Source organism: Phalangium opilio, unplaced genomic scaffold (assembly GCF_054372755.1).
Source record: "Phalangium opilio isolate 3A_F unplaced genomic scaffold, DU_Popi_V2 ptg000329l_1, whole genome shotgun sequence".
NCBI classification, from domain to species: domain Eukaryota; kingdom Metazoa; phylum Arthropoda; class Arachnida; order Opiliones; family Phalangiidae; genus Phalangium; species Phalangium opilio.
This window is the reverse complement of record NW_028324226.1, coordinates 7,686,118-7,702,998: the sequence shown is the minus strand read 5'-3', so window position 1 is coordinate 7,702,998 and position 16,881 is coordinate 7,686,118. Positions and strand designations below refer to the sequence as shown.

Here is a 16,881-nt window from a genome sequence, read left to right as displayed (position 1 = left end):
AGTTCAATAATAACAAACGTTTTATCGTTGACAGCGTTTAAAAATAAAAATATTTGCTTTTAATAATATGTAATAATATAGGCACTATATTACGTTAGAAAATTATTTTTGGGAACTCATTCTATGTTCAAACTTCGTTTAAGTTCGTTACAGTGTTACGTAATTTGACTTAAAAATTAAAATAAGCGAATCGCTTTATAACGGTCCATTTCTGCGACTTAAAAATTTTTCATTCTTCTAAACTATAAATTTTGCTTAATGTTTTACAAAATAGATGGGATTTTTGCTCATTTTACGTAACCACTCAATCTTTATAAATTAATCAGACCTAAATGGGTCAATAGGGCCTTAAAACGGGGGAAATAGGGTCTTTAAATGGGTAAACAGGGACTTGAAATGTTGTATTAACGGGTTTGTTTTACACCATAAACGTGGTGCTAAATATGGAAAAAAAAATATTTAACAACTATTTCACAGTTTTTCACTTGACTTGGTTTAATAATGTGTTATAGGTAGCGTACTTTTTCCCTACTTTTAACACCATTAAACTAAGTAATATTAGAAGTTCAACAGATTGCCTAAAAAAGATGTTAAAAACCACTGTAAATGGTGCATAAATGCCTAATATTTCCTTAATACTTGCAAATAATATTAGAAAATGGCGTCAATTGATCATAAAAATGGGGTTAAAGTACACCATAAATGATGTCTTTTTTGGCACCGGAAAAAACAGCATAAATGGTGTTTGAATGAACCGTTATATTTTAGAGTGCAATGGTATGACGGTAAAGCAAACATAATTATTCAAAATTTAATTACATTAAGACTGAAGTAACAGATATTATAAAAAAATGTCTTGGTTTGGACCAAGGCCGAAAAAACAAACGATATGTGTGAGGTTTATCAATTGACTGAAGTTTCAGATATTGAAATATTTTTCTAGTTATTTCTATCCACTCAATCTTTAATCAATATTTAATTCAATCAACTGATTTTACTGTTAATCGATCTAGTCCCTCTAAATTAATTGAAAAAATTACATATCTACGCTTTTTCAAGAACAATTACATTTTCCGAAAACATTTTATCATGAAATTAATTATTTTGAAGGGATTTCGTGTCGATGATCACTAACTTGTAAGCACCTTGACCGACATAGTTTTAATTGTTGCTGGCTTGACAAATTTTCAAGTTTGCACCAAAAGAAGTTTAAATCTGTTTTAAATTGTTGATAACTGTCGTTTACAGTGAATGTCGTCTACTTAAGGCAAAGCAAAAGTTTATGCTGTGTGGTAAAGGGTAAAGATCACATAAACAGATATACTTCTCAGTACCAATGACTTGTTATATTCATTTCCCGCGGAAATAATATGGTTAAACACATCATTCACTACTAGTTATGCCAAGAAGGTCACATTTAACTCCGACACCCCTTCCCTTCCTCTATTTTCCCAACATATGGCGTTTTATAATAACCAGTGGTTCCAGTGTATGGGTCATCTGAGCCGTCGCAACACACTCAGCCAATAGATCGAAACCTTTTCACATTAGTAAACGGTACATGACACTCCGGACTTGCCCACCAACCTTATTAACCCAACACTATAAAACATTCGTGTACATGAATGATTATGGTTATGGCTTGACACTCGCTAGCGCCCGAACGACCGATCACTCAGTGTAATCGGTGTACATTTGTAAGTGAGTAGACCATTTTGGAAATTACATACAGAGAAACTAAAACACAGGTGTGATCCCGCCATTGGGGTGTTTTCTCTCATTCTCTCGCTCGCTTAGAAACACCGCTATAGGCAGTGCTAGTTGACTAGCCTCCTGCCCGTAGTGAACTTTGGCACCGTCTGGCGATGACCCTTGGTGCGAGGGAGAATACACCTCGCCCCTGATCTTTGCGCTTGCTAAAATGATTACGCGTAATACGTAACCGGTGTAAAAGTAGCGCCAACAATGTAGAAAGGGGTGGTGACGTTTCAAATGAAGACTGAGTTATGACCAAGAAATTCTAAAGTACGGAAATGGAAGTTCCAGTGCAACTTTACCTTCATAGAGGCGGCAATAGAAATGAAGAATTTCTATATACGAAATTAAATGTATAAATTCGCGCAACACCCTGCTTTGGCATCTATTAAATATTTACATTTTCCATTCGAGTTATACCAAAGTTCGCTTGCTCTTTTTAGACATCCAGTAGAACATTTCAAATATTCAATACTAATCCCTCAACACGTACTCCCTTCAAAATAATTAATTTCATGATAAAATGTTTTCGGAAAATGTAATTGTTCTTGAAAAAGCGTAGATATGAAATTTTTTCAATTAATTTAGAGGGACTAGATCGATTAACAGTAAAATCAGTTGATTGAATTAAATATTGATTAAAGATTGAGTGGATAGAAATAACTAGAAAAATATTTCAATATCTGAAACTTCAGTCAATTGATAAACCTCACACATATCGTTTGTTTTTTCGGCCTTGGTCCAAACCAAGACATTTTTTTATAATTCCAAATAGCGGTTATAAATAGTACTTAAAAACGCAACTGTTACCTAATAAAAATGATTGCAAGAGCCGGGATAAAAAACATTGGTTGGTTTGTTGACAGGGTTTAGTGATCGTGTGATTTAATTATTCAATTATATTACCATTAATTTAAAGCAATAAAATGATCTACATAGTGGTTATCGGTGGCACCAAATATAATCTGCACAGTTATCGTTGGAAAAATGGCCATTGTTTACTGTTTTGAGGTTATGTTAGAATAAGCACTAAATAATTAAAATTTAAATTGTTAACCTATAAGAATTATTGGAAAAGCGTCATTTAAAAATATTGTATGATTTGGTGACAGGGTTTATTGATAGTGTGATTGAATCTATCATTTATTTTACCAGTAAAAACGGTATGTTCGTAGCGGTAACTGTTGGCTGGTGGCAACAGTCAAAAACCAGGGAACGAACCCTTGTGCGTCTTTTGCATTAATCTACTTTAAACAACAAAAATTGATTTAATTTAAACAAATTACCTAATTAGCGGCTATCGTGGGCCGATGGCACCAGGTGAAACACCTTAAAACGTACGCTACACGGCCAATTGGTCTCTAGTCTCTACATACAATCAGCTGTATTTAAATTTTGACCGAGGCTAAGTGAAATCAGTCAATTTAAAAATTATCGGCTAAATCCTAAATTTAAATTCTTTTGTATTAAATTATAATAAGGTTTAACTTACGAAATTAAAATAAAATGAGGACGAATTAACCCCTTCTTTTATGTGAAAAGTTAAAAAATTCGCCTTAAGCTCGGCATAGCCACACGCGTTGTCTAAACAAAAATCTTCGCTCAGTCGCTCTATTAGCGGTAAAACAGCGTAAGTCCAACAGTACGTTTCTCTATGATTTTAGCTAGGATTAAACCACGTAAGTCCAACAGAATAAAAGGTCGTAAGTTTAAGTATGTGCTTAAAATACAAAAAGTAATACTTAATATTAATTGTTTTCAATAAAACTTCGAAAGGCACCAGAAAAATGTTCAACCTTTCATTTAAAACCATTTTCAGACCTATCGAATAAATAGTCTTCAAAAAATGCTCGAGTCAATTTGGCCATCACAGCAAACATTTCCCATGTTATTCCTATGGGAAAATTTCCCTTTTTTTGCCAAAATGTCTTAATTTTTTTATGGAAATGAAAACCACCCTTAGCAACTTTATTTTCTATGAAGAAAACTAATAGAGGGATCTCTTTGAAATTTTAACCACATATTAAGTGTCCGAATTTTAGTTCAGTGGAATTTTTTCAAAGCAGTAACCATGATAGGAAAAAAGTTACATCGAATCAAAAAACCACCCTTATACATTAAACGCAGTATGAGGTCTTATCTAAGAGAGCAACCGCTCTCTCAGAATATTGATAAATGCTTCAGCAAGTAAGCGGGTAAATTAAGAAAACTGTTAATACTGTCTCATTGAACTTACACGCGCTCGTATGTTGTTGTTTTAAACCAATATTTTTACGTTAAAGGGCAGTCGTTCCTTCAGCTTTAGTCTTAAATCTGGTTATCAAACAACACTTATTAGTCACATTTCGAGATGTGGGAAGGAAAGAGAAAGAAAACATGGTATTTTGAGCTGCAACTGTCAAAGCCAAGTTAATGGTGGAAGTTTTGTGGACAGAAATACCGCAGAAATGCTACAAGAATGGTGACACACTTTCTTGTTTAATGTTGTTGATAAGTAAGTCAACTAAGAATCTGAACAAGATACCAAACGTTATAGCATGTAATTCCCATGAGCTTAGATATTATGCAATAAAAGTGTGTTGTAATGAGATATCTTATCATAGTTACCTCGTAATTAACTCTCTTACTAAATTACTGTAATGCACTTAACCGGATTTATTGTTCCGGATGACGATATGTTGACATTCCATCCGAAGCGGTTTTGCATCGAGAGAAACGGAGACATTTAGAATGGACTGAAGGAAACATTCCCAAATCTTTGCTCTGTAAATTGATATATTTCTGAAACATTGTACAAGAGGTCCCGGAACGTTAACAAAAAGTGAAGAATTTTATTTATGTAAATTACACGGTAAAACTTGCACGGAGGCTGCAAAATTCATTTTACCAAGTTCTTGTGACGGAGTACAGTTCTTCGGCAACGATGTAGAACAGGGATCAGCGTAAGCATTAGTCCTATCCTTAAGCCTCAAATAATGCTTTTATCGGATCAGGAAATAACGAAACCTAACCAGATTTTCAAAAGTTTAGTAACTCTAAATATAAAACTACCACAAAACCCCACTAATCAGCTGCCTTGAATGATAGGAAAGTAGTAAGCCAAGCTCACGGATAATAAGTATGACTCAATTGATTGCGTGGTGTGAAGCTAGAAATATTGAACCTTAGGAGATCCTCACTGCTATTGTGGCAGGTTTTGATAGCAAGTCGGGTTTCAGAGTTTTTCTGAGCAATATTCCATTCCTGTAATTATTTGCATAGCAACCAACTCGCAGGGGGGGAGGGATCTCTTCCAACTTGCCGGGGGGGAGGGATCTCTTCCAACTTGCCGGGGGGGGGAGGGATCTCTTCCAACTTGCCGGGGGGGGAGGGATCTCTTCCAACTTGCCGGGGGGGGAGGGATCTCTTCCAACTTGCCGGGGGGGGAGGGATCTCTTCCAACTTGCCGGGGGGGGGGGAGGGATCTCTCTTCCAACTTGCCGGGGGGATCTCTTCCAACTTGCCGGGGGGGGGGGAGGGATCTCTTCCAACTTGCCGGGGGGGGGAGGGATCTCTTCCAACTTGCCGGGGGGGGGGAGGGATCTCTTCCAACTTGCCGGGGGGGAGGGATCTCTTCCAACTTGCCGGGGGGGAGGGATCTCTTCCAACTTGCCGGGGGGAGGGATCTCTTCCAACTTGCCGGGGGGGGAGGGATCTCTTCCAACTTGCCGGGGGGGGGAGGGATCTCTTCCAACTTGCCGGGGGGGAGGGATCTCTTCCAACTTGCCGGGGGGGGAGGGATCTCTTCCAACTTGCCGGGGGGGGAGGGATCTCTTCCAACTTGCCGGGGGGGGAGGGATCTCTTCCAACTTGCCGGGGGGGGAGGGATCTCTTCCAACTTGCCGGGGGGGGAGGGATCTCTTCCAACTTTCCGGGGGGGAGGGATCTCTTCCAACTTGCCTTATCTCTTCCAACTTGCCGGGGGGGGGAGGGATCTCTTCCAACTTGCCGGGGGGGGGGGGCGGAGGGATCTCTTCCAACTTGCCGGGGGGGCGGAAGGATCTCTTCCAACTTGCCGGGGAGGCGGAGGGATCTCTTCCAACTTGCCGGGGAGGCGGAGGGATCTCTTCCAACTTGCCGGGGAGGCGGAGGGATCTCTTCCAACTTGCCGGGGAGGCGGAGGGATCTCTTCCAACTTTCCGGGGGGGGGGGCGGAGGGATCTTTTCCAACTTGCCGGGGGGCGGAGGGATATCTTCCAACTTGCCGGGGAGCGGAGGGATCTCTTCCAACTTGCCGGGGAGCGGAGGGATCTCTTCCAACTTGCCGGGGAGCGGAGGGATCTCTTCCAACTTGCCGGGGGGGCGGAGGGATCTCTTCCAACTTGCCGGGGGGGCGGAGGGATCTCTTCCAACTTGCCGGGGGGGCGGAGGGATCTCTTCCAACTTGCCGGGGGGGCGGAGGGATCTCTTCCAACTTGCCGGGGGGGCGGAGGGATCTCTTCCAACTTGCCGGGGGGGCGGAGGGATCTCTTCCAACTTGCCGGGGGGCGGAGGGATCTCTTCCAACTTGCCGGGGGGCGGAGGGATCTCTTCCAACTTGCCGGGGGGCGGAGGGATCTCTTCCAACTTGCCGGGGGGCGGAGGGATCTCTTCCAACTTTCCGGGGGCGGAGGGATCTCTTCCAACTTGCCGGGGAGCGGAGGGATCTCTTCCAACTTGCCGGGGAGCGGAGGGATCTCTTCCAACTTGCCGGGGAGCGGAGGGATCTCTTCCAACTTGCCGGGGAGTGGAGGGATCTCTTCCAACTTGCCGGGGAGTGGAGGGATCTCTTCCAACTTGCCGGGGAGTGGAGGGATCTCTTCCAACTTGCCGGGGAGTGGAGGGATCTCTTCCAACTTGCCGGGGGGGGGGGCGGAGGGATCTCTTCCAACTTGCCGGGGGGGGCGGAGGGATCTCTTCCAACTTGCCGGGGGTGGCGGAGGGATCTCTTTCAACTTGCCGGGGGTGGCGGAGGGATCTCTTCCAACTTGCCGGGGGGTGGCGGAGGGATCTCTTTCAACTTGCCGGGGGGGCGGAGGGATCTCTTCCAACTTGCCGGGGGGGCGGAGGGATCTCTTCCAACTTGCCGGGGGGCGGAGGGATCTCTTCCAACTTGCCGGGGGGCGGAGGGATCTCTTCCAACTTGCCGGGGGGGGGAGGGATCTCTTCCAACTTGCCGGGGGGGGCGGAGGGATCTCTTCCAACTTGCCGGGGGGGCGGAGGGATCTCTTCCAACTTGCCGGGGGGTGGCGGAGGGATCTCTTCCAACTTGCCGGGGGTTCGGAGGGATCTCTTCCAACTTGCCGGGGGGGCGGAGGGATCTCTTCCAACTTGCCGGGGGGCGGAGGGATCTCTTCCAACTTGCCGGGGGGTGGCGGAGGGATCTCTTCCAACTTGCCGGGGGGTGGCGGAGGGATCTCTTCCAACTTGCCGGGGGGGGGGGGGCGGAGGGATCTCCTCCAACTTGCCGGGGGGGCGGAGGGATCTCTTCCAACTTGCCGGGGGGCGGAGGGATCTCTTCCAACTTGACGGGGGGCGGAGAGATCTCTTCCAACTTGCCGGGGGGCGGAGGGATCTCTTCCAACTTGCCGGGGGCGGAGGGATCTCTTCCAACTTGCCGGGGGGCGGAGGGATACCTTCCAACTTGCCGGGGGCGGAGGGATACCTTCCAACTTGCCGGGGGCGGAGGGATACCTTCCAACTTGCCGGGGGCGCGGAGGGATCTCTTCCAGCTTGCCGGGGGCGCGGAGGGATCTCTTCCAACTTGCCGGGGGGCGGAGGGATCTCATCCAACTTGCCGGGGGGCGGAGGGATCTCTTCCAACTTGACGGGGGGCGGAGAGATCTCTTCCAACTTGCCGGGGGGCGGAGAGATCTCTTCCAACTTGCCGGGGGGCGGAGGGATCTCTTCCAACTTGCCGGGGGCGGAGGGATCTCTTCCAACTTGCCGGGAGGCGGAGGGATATCTTCCAACTTGCCGGGGGCGCGGAGGGATCTCTTCCAGCTTGACGGGGGGCGGAGAGATCTCTTCCAACTTGCCGGGGGGGCGGAGGGATCTCCTCCAACTTGCCGGGGGGGCGGAGGGATCTCTTCCAACTTGACGGGGGGTGGCGGAGGGATCTCTTCCAACTTGCCGGGGGGGGCGGAGGGATCTCTTCCAACTTGCCGGGGGGGGGGGGCGGAGGGATCTCTTCCAACTTGACGGGGGGCGGAGAGATCTCTTCCAACTTGCCGGGGGGCGGAGGGATCTCTTCCAACTTGCCGGGGGCGGAGGGATCTCTTCCAACTTGCCGGGGGGCGGAGGGATACCTTCCAACTTGCCGGGGGCGCGGAGGGATATCTTCCAACTTGCCGGGGGCGCGGAGGGATCTCTTCCAGCTTGCCGGGGGCGCGGAGGGATCTCTTCCAACTTGCCGGGGGGCGGAGGGATCTCTTCCAACTTGCCGGGGGGGCGGAGGGATCTCTTCCAACTTGCCGGGGGGGCGGAGGGATCTCTTCCAACTTGCCGGGGGGGCGGAGGGATCTCTTCCAACTTGCCGGGGGGCGGAGGGATCTCTTCCAACTTGCCGGGGGGCGGAGGGATCTCTTCCAACTTGCCGGGGGGGCGGAGGGATCTCTTCCAACTTGCCGGGGGGCGGAGGGATCTCTTCCAACTTGCCGGGGGGCGGAGGGATCTCTTCCAACTTGCCGGGGGGGGAGGGATCTCTTCCAACTTGCCGGGGGGGGAGGGATCTCTTTCAACTTGCCGGGGGGGGGCGGAGGGATCTCTTCCAACTTGCCGGGGGGTGGCGGAGGGATCTCTTCCAACTTGCCGGGGGGGCGAAGGGATCTCTTCCAACTTGCCGGGGGGGCGGAGGGATCTCTTCCAACTTGCCGGGGGGGCGGAGGGATCTCTTCCAACTTGCCGGGGGGTGGCGGAGGGATCTCTTCCAACTTGCCGGGGGGTGGCGGAGGGATCTCTTCCAACTTGCCGGGGGGTGGCGGAGGGATCTCTTCCAACTTGCCGGGGGGTGGCGGAGGGATCTCTTCCAACTTGCCGGGGGGTGGCGGAGGGATCTCTTCCAACTTGCCAAGAGGCAGCGCCAGATGGAGCCAGAGTTCACTACACGTGCGAACCAAGTCAACTCGCACTGCCTCTAGCGGAGCTTCTTGACGCACTCTATGCCCTGTAAATAACTCTTCATCCATGTCAGTAATGGAATGGTTTATCGAAACAAATTTCGGGCGAAAACGGAAACTAGGTCGTCCAAAAGGTCTTAAAAAAGCATTTATCGTTCGATGACTAAATAATAAATGTTAACAATATTTTGACTGCATGGTGGTATTTAACTGCGAAGTTCATTGCATGAAATGAAACGTACTGCCCATTTTATTTCACTATTGCCTATTTCTTTTAATTCACTGCCGCTTTCCCTTTATTAACTGCCACTTTCCCTTTATTAACTGCCACATTATATACAAGCGTTTTCAAATCATTGCTTTTCAGGCATTATACAACGCTCCTTTGATTTATTGTTCTTTATGCATGGAGTAATGGTTCTTTCTGTGGTGCACCAATACTGAACAACATTTGGGGTAGTTTCGGTGTAAATTTAACTATAGGAGTTCTTGAAAATACATTGCGATACATTCATTAGAACTAGTTACACCAGAAGTAAGATGAGACTAGAAGTACTGCGCTAACCAAATTCTTCACTTGGCGAAAGTGAATAGTCTTGATAACACACCAACAGTTGGCCCTCTAGTAGCGGTTTCTGAATTTTCCCTCCAAAACGTGAGACGCTCGCAGTGGTAGACGGCCGAACTAGATTCAAGCACCCGCGTCTATGTTCCGCGGCTTTACGTTGAGGGGAAGGGGTAGGAAATTTTTTGGAACACGACCAATTTTTTTCTTTGTAGTATAGGCGCGATGGAAGCGGCATAAAATCCTCAAATTTGTTCACTAGTGCCAGGATCTACTACCAATGCTAGAACTCTTTACTTCTAGTCTCATCTTACTTCTGGTTACACTAGTAGAAATATCCAGTTTTAAGTTTTCTTATTAAAATACGAAGGGACCGATCATAAATTTTTCGTTTAATTTTTCCACACCCTGAGTTGTCATATTGCACGCAAGAATTTCTGAAACTCAACCTTAACAAGAGCTCTCGATGATATTAATTAGTTATCGTAAATTTAAAATGTACTATAAATAAACCCAATAGAAAATAATACTAAAAATATCTTGAAAATAGCCCTTAACTTTAAATTGAAGAAATTTCTGCCTTCGCCTTTCCTTGAGCTTTCACTAACTCAAGTCGAAACGCATTGCGGTGAAGTTTCCCCACAGGGGTGAATTGAAAATCAAGAGATCTCTCCGTTAGCAGACTTATTAGTCATACGGCTTAATTGAGGAAAACCATAAAGAGAATAATTTCTTCAATCGATTTGATATCATTGACCCCTTGAACTATATGCGAATTGAAGTGGATTAAACTGAAATTTGATATCATTGACCCCTTGAACTGTATGCGAATTGAAGTGGATTAAACTGAAATTTTCACGAATGCAATAAAGAACATTAACATTTCATTTGCTATGTGACGAAATATTGAAAAGCAGCGTGTTTTAAACGCTTTACTTGTATTTAAGAAGTGACGTCATGGCTTTAAAATCGGCCATAATTAAAAGTAACTTCATTAGATGAACATTTGCACTTTTCACGGTATTTAATTTATGGGAATTTCTAGAAATATGACTTAATATTTTAACGTCAGTAAAATGATAGATGAAATTTCTAGTAAATTAAATTTATGATACTTGATAATTTTGAATTAATCTCTTTCAATTCAAAACGCCGACCGACTAACCCTTCCATATCTCCCTTGGTCTCTGGTTCACCTCCTCAACCCAACGGGGCTATATTTCAAAGCGAGGTCTCACATTTTACTTTCTGCAAAAGTCCCCACAGCGTGTCTGTCCTTCTTAATGGACAAGCCCGAGAGGTCAACCTATGTTAGTGGTTAGCGGAGCGTAGCTTCCAGAATCAATACAACCGGACGTTATTAATAGAGCATTTAATTAGCTAAATAGTGTCGTAGAGGGTCGAGAACATTTTAGTTCTTACCCATAATTCTCCCCACATATTCATCGGAAATGACTCTCTCGCTCTTCATTCAAATTAATTTACTGTGCCTCTTAGCAAATGTCAAACGTTGACATTTAAATATAAGTTGAAATGGATTACGTAATCTTAATATATTTTTGGTAATAAATGAGCCATATAAAAATTGACCGAGAACCTGTACGCTTGAGTTGAGAAAAGAAATTGACTTCGTTTTGTATTTTGATTAAACTATATGCAAGCGCGGAAGTACAAGTGCGATATTTCCCATATTAAAAACGGATGCAATCTCAGTTTGCATCTGACTTAACGACTTCAAAATAGAAAAGCCAGTTTTAAAAGGAGCAACGCCTTATTTTTTGAAAAGTGGCTAATTTTGGTTTTAAAATGTCAATTGTATGGAACCCAAGTAAAAGGCTGACGAAAAATCGAACCTCAAAAGCCATAAAGCCGGTCTATAGGTTATAGAAAAGATGTGATGTAAAGACCATCTGTAGGATTTAGGAATCCAGGGTACTAAATATTAAAGAAATATGTTGAATTGCACGGAGTTTATTCCATAAAGAAAGTTTTTACACATTTCTGAACGCCATTTTCCAATATGGATGCCTATTGGAAAAATTTTTCATATAGCGTGCCTACTACTGAAGAGTAACATTCCTGCAAAATTTCAGCCTTCTAAGTAAAGCGGTTTGGGCTGGGCATTGATTATCAGTTAGCCAGTCTGGACTTTGACTTACAGATTATAAATTGGCAATTTTACATATCTCTATGTAACGGAATTTATTAATTTAATTAACGAATTAATACTTTAATTTTTAGCACCCCTCCCCGACCCCCAAACTAAAACCGTCACTCAGGTCGTGACGTCATTAAGACACCAAAAGCGTGGGCTAAAATAAGATTTTAAAACTATTTCTTGTATCATTTTATTCTTATAATGATACGGAAGGCAGCATAATATCTTTATATTGACGTCATCATGACCCAAGCATCGTGAATACTTGAGTATCCGCCCACATGTCGAAGGTTTCATCTTTACATTGCAATCATTTTATTTTTAAAATTTCATTGTCTAACTCTTTTTAAGTTTAAAATTTTCCATTGCATAAGAAATATGAGATTTATGATTTATTTATAAATCGAAAAAAATATAAAGAGTATAGGGAAGTTCAATAAGAAGCAGAAATTGTCGTATGTTTCCCGTGCCATATGGTCCAACAAAGTATCATTTTTAACAGCAAGTCCACCCGATAGCTCGAATTTGATAGCGAGAGAAATATTGTCAAAAATACAGAGATCGACTATAAAAAGACAACGCCCTTTCTAGGGTTAGTAACATTACAGAATAGGTCAAACTGGGAAGGTCATTTATTTAACTCCCCTCTGCCAGCGTTCACCTACTCCGTGTCCGTTTCCACGGCGTGTGTGAATATATCTCTTAAATAATTCAGGTATAAGGCGGCTGGAATCGAGATGAGGGTTAATAGATAAACACTCGGAAACTATCAGCGATTCTCGGCACCCTTAATGTTGTTGCTTAGTGAGAAAGGGAACGCGCCCCTAACGCTTAACTTAACCACGCTATACGTCTATACTATGGTAACATTTTGTGTTTTGAAATTCGAGACGATGTATCAACAATGTGTTTGTCTGTCTGGCTAATGAAAGGCTTGAGTGATGAATATGTCTTCAGAATTATTTTGGGTTGGGTTCACATGTTGTAAATTACCTTACACAGAGAGGTTAGTGTACTGACTTGGTATTATCAAAGAGAAATAGAATTTAGAGAAAGTGAAGTACTGTTGTGAATGGGGCCAGTTGTTCGTCAAAATCAATGTGCACTATGTACCTTTTGATTGTATTAAAATAATTACGCGTAATCTAAAAGTGAATAACCCCTGTGATTATGTTTACGACGCGAACTATTTTTCTCTATAGAACATTACGTAATTGCTTGTAGAGAAACAACGCGCGTAACGGAGGGGTTTCTTCCGACTCGTCAAGAGGCAACGCCAGATGGAGCCAGAGTTCACTACACGCGGGAGGCTAACCAGCTTGCACTGCCTCTAGCGGCGCTTCTTGACGCACCCCTACGCTTCTGTTTTTCGACCAATAAGCACATTAGTTTAATATTACGTTATGTTTTCCTCCGATTTTGAGACATTCAGGGCGTTGATAGAAAATTTTGGTGTTTCGTGACTTTAATCATGTGCACTCGTTAAATTTAATTCGGTTTGCCTGCTTACTTACGCTAGTAGTCATACTCTAGTTTTACACTATTTCGTATACCGCAGATAGCAGTGATTGTTTGCTGTCGGCTGAGATGGAACGCGAAACAAGTGTCACCTAGCTGCGCTATTCTTACTTCATCAGTTATTTTTGTTTGTCATTTTTAATATGCAAGATCCCTTTGAGTAAAACGTGCCGATGTATAATGCAATGAAAATACAGAACTGAATAAGCATATACTGCCCATAAATTCCATTGGAGTTGTTGATTGAATCAATATTTTTAATTTATTGCCCGGCAAATAATTTATTTTTAGTTGTTGTTCCATAATGTAATTTTGCGACGAGAACACTAGGCTCTGTATACAGAATATAAAATACAAACTGTTTGAAAGTATTTGCGGATAAAATCTTTAGTTTCCAAACTTTGAACTCTCGGTGTCTTAATTTTGAAATAATTTAGAACTTGTTAAATGCAACGGGAAGCTGAAACTCGGAAAATAATCTGTTATTTTCCTGAATACTAAGCTCATAGCTTTATGAAATATATTAGATTTTTGCACTATCCCACAAAATTTTAATAAACGTACTACACCTAGATCAAAAGATCCTATTAATAAATTGAAATATTCCAACAAGTCAACGTATTAATTTTCATCTTGAAGGTGAAAATGTTCACCCACAAAGGATTTTCGTACTTCACGCGACTGGAAAAGAATTGTACCACGTGAAGTTCCGTTCTTTATCTAAGAAAGCGTGACCCTTGAGTCTTTTCTAAATATAAACATGGGTAAAATTTTATAATTACTCATGGAGATTCATTTCGAACTTTCAGATAAATCTTCATATATTTTTTTAAATTTACAAATAGCCAGGCATAAAATATTTTTTGGAATTATTAAAAAAGTTCGTAATTTATTGCAAGGTGTAATAATCAAAATTAAAAGTACTTGGCCAGTTTAAATGAGACGTTCTTAAACTCTGCAGGGACACGTTGTTTAACCACTAACCTTTGCCCCCTCCCTCAAGGAAAGACAAACCTACATCTATACGTGCAGAACGGAGGCGAAATAATAGACCATGGCGATACGTGGCCCTAGTATTCACCGAATCGCGGACTTCTTTATTTTTTCGGAGCCAAGATCATGTACAGATTCGAATGGCACTTTCGCCACCATCTTTCTCTACTTAAGCGGTAAGCCTAAATCCCAACCCGGTCATGATCGCCAACATTTTTCTTCCACCATTGTTTACTTAAGGTATTTTTATTATCACTAAGCCTAAAAGAAGGGAGCCACAATTGAGTCACGGAAGGTTTAAGAAACGGATGTTTAGAAAAAACATTGGGCCTTTTAACAGGGCATCAAGCGACTATAGTCGTAAAAGATCTCCCGTCTCTCGAGAGCTATTTAGAAGAAAGAAACTCTTTAACAGGAATGTCCGAGAGGTACAAAAGTCAATTACGAATGATTGCGCCAACTAAGCGTTTTCCCTCTCTTGGACCGACATTTATAATTACGTTAGCTCAATATATTCGGTCTAAACCGGAGCTGATCTAATTTGAGATGGTGTGCACGTACATACATCTTATAAAACTTTTGAAACATTAAGGATCGCACAATTAGGTTTATATTTATCCATTCTCAACTGTTGGGCTATCGATTTTTTTATTCGATTATAAAACTTAGCCACATTGATGACTTGGTTTAATTTTTTTTTGGTCACTGACGTTAACCACAAAATAAATAAGTACTTGAGTGGTTCAAAGTCAACAATTTCCTTGGAACATTTAAAATTCAGTAACGAATATGCGTTTTCTTCGCATTTGCATATGCATATTAAGTCATCGAATGTATTCCATTTAATAATACAAAAACAGGGCTTCGCAAAAATACAGGAGATTAACTGTGAAAACGCGAATGCATTAAGATTAAACCCATTATTCAAAAGACTAAACGTTAATCCCGGCCAATACATCAAACAAGTTTAGAGCTACTTAGAATTCAGCCTATAAGTCTTTTACCTGGTGGGTTTGGAGATTCTATCAGGGTAACTATACACTTTAAGGGCATATAAGACTAACGTAACGAGGAGTCCTAATTTTGATGTTCAAGAAGATTTATTTTACCTTACCACATAATAGTAGTAAAAAAGTCAGTTTTGATTAATTCAGCGGGTGGCATATAAATTGAAACAGGTTGTTAAGCCTTGTTTATTTGTTTGAATTACACGAATTTCAGTGGAGATAGTAAGGTGAGGAAGTAGTCTTTTACAATGTAGATTCCCGATTTAGTGATACGACCTATTCATAGTAATTGAGAGAAGATGTCGCTACATTGTACCTCAATACTCTTGAACTAGTATTCTCTTTGTAAATCTCACTGGTTCACTTCTTTTCCGACGTAAATACGCGCGAAAAACATCGGAAGGTGGGATTTTCTTCTCACTTACAGTGGTTTGACCTTTCCAAAAAACTCTGCTCACTCTTACGGTAGTTTGACATTTCCAAAAAAAACTTTGCTCACTCCGAAACAGGATATCGCTGAGTGAAAGAATGTGAGCATTTGTTTTTTAGCTTTTCTTGTACCCGGTAAACTATTTTTGAGTAAAGTTATTTGAACAAACTTTACGGCTGGTACTACATTAATCGTAAAGTCAAAATGATTTTCAATTGTCACATTGATGGTAAGATGAATTTTCCTAATTACAAAGTTCATTTTGAACCTTAAAGTTTTTTTTTTTTGAAACCAAGAAAATAACCTGACTTGTTTTGTTAGTTCATGGTTAATCTAATATCGTCTTTGACTTTTATGAAACTTCTTCCACCTGTCATGTAAAAACCTGGCGTGCGATGAATTTGTATAAAATTTATCGCCTCAACATTTATAAGCGAAAACCAATGTTGAAGAACAAGTTAGCGAACTCAGAAATTCGTATGTACATGTATCACATACGCGTCACCAGAACTCCTTATAATGGTATGGCATCTCTTTCGGTGTTGCAATTCACGCTATCTCTAGCATGACTTAAGTCTTAAGTACAGTTTAATTCACAAATGCCAGGGCAAGCTCGTTTTCGCATCTAGATAGGATAATGGGATTAAGCCTTCAAAAAGAAATCTTTTTTTTTTGTTTGGAGAAGAGCAACGTGTTGTCCAACAAATACCTCGTTCCATCTTGAGACTTCGGTGCATGAATGGTAGAGAGACCCTTATTAACCTAGCATTACCGTTAATGGAAGATTTAACATTGACTTCAGACATAGTCCACTCGATCACGCAGTTCGATGGACGTAAACTTCTTGAGCTATAAATGCCGATTCAATCGAAAAAACTACAAAAAAAAAACGCGGAGCTCGAACTATTGACAGAAAAATAAAAGTTTCAGTTATGAACATAACCATGACGTCATGAGAGAAAACACGTTTTTTTCGTCTCTTATAGTAACATTTAAAGGCTCTCTCGAAGTTTTGATATGTATGTCATAAATCTACGATCTTGGTGTAAATTCCAAATAAAATATTATCCGTCGATCATCTAAATTAAACGGGATTTCTTTGGGGAATGATCAGTTATGATTTAGTTTCCTTTTCCTAAAAAATTGACCATTTTGTAATTACGTTCACGGCATCAATACAAAGCAAACAAAGGAAATCACAGGTGTACAGTGTGCTTAACGTCAAGTCTTATTTTTAGCCGGTACCAAACTTTGGTGAACAAATTAGCATGGAAATAAGAATATTCTTTCACATCTGAAGATGAATTGAATATAATTTG

At 42.1% G+C, this 16,881-nt stretch overlaps 1 protein-coding gene and 1 long non-coding RNA gene across 4 annotated transcripts in view; one reads left to right on the top strand and one right to left on the bottom strand.

Annotated features, from left to right (window-relative positions):
- Positions 1-16,881, top strand: part of LOC149610624 (potassium voltage-gated channel protein Shaw-like) — a 227,563-nt gene that overhangs the window by 38,153 nt on the left and 172,529 nt on the right. The window lies entirely within an intron of this gene.
- Positions 2,531-3,917, bottom strand: LOC149610629 (uncharacterized). Of its 2 annotated transcripts, XR_016376840.1 has the most exons (4): positions 3,498-3,917; positions 3,248-3,419; positions 2,908-3,137; positions 2,531-2,784 (listed from the first exon to the last, which is right to left on the bottom strand). It is a non-coding gene; the product is annotated as an uncharacterized LOC149610629 (long non-coding RNA). The 2 variants fall into 2 exon arrangements; XR_016376839.1 differs by having other exon boundaries at positions 2,532-2,784; positions 3,248-3,911.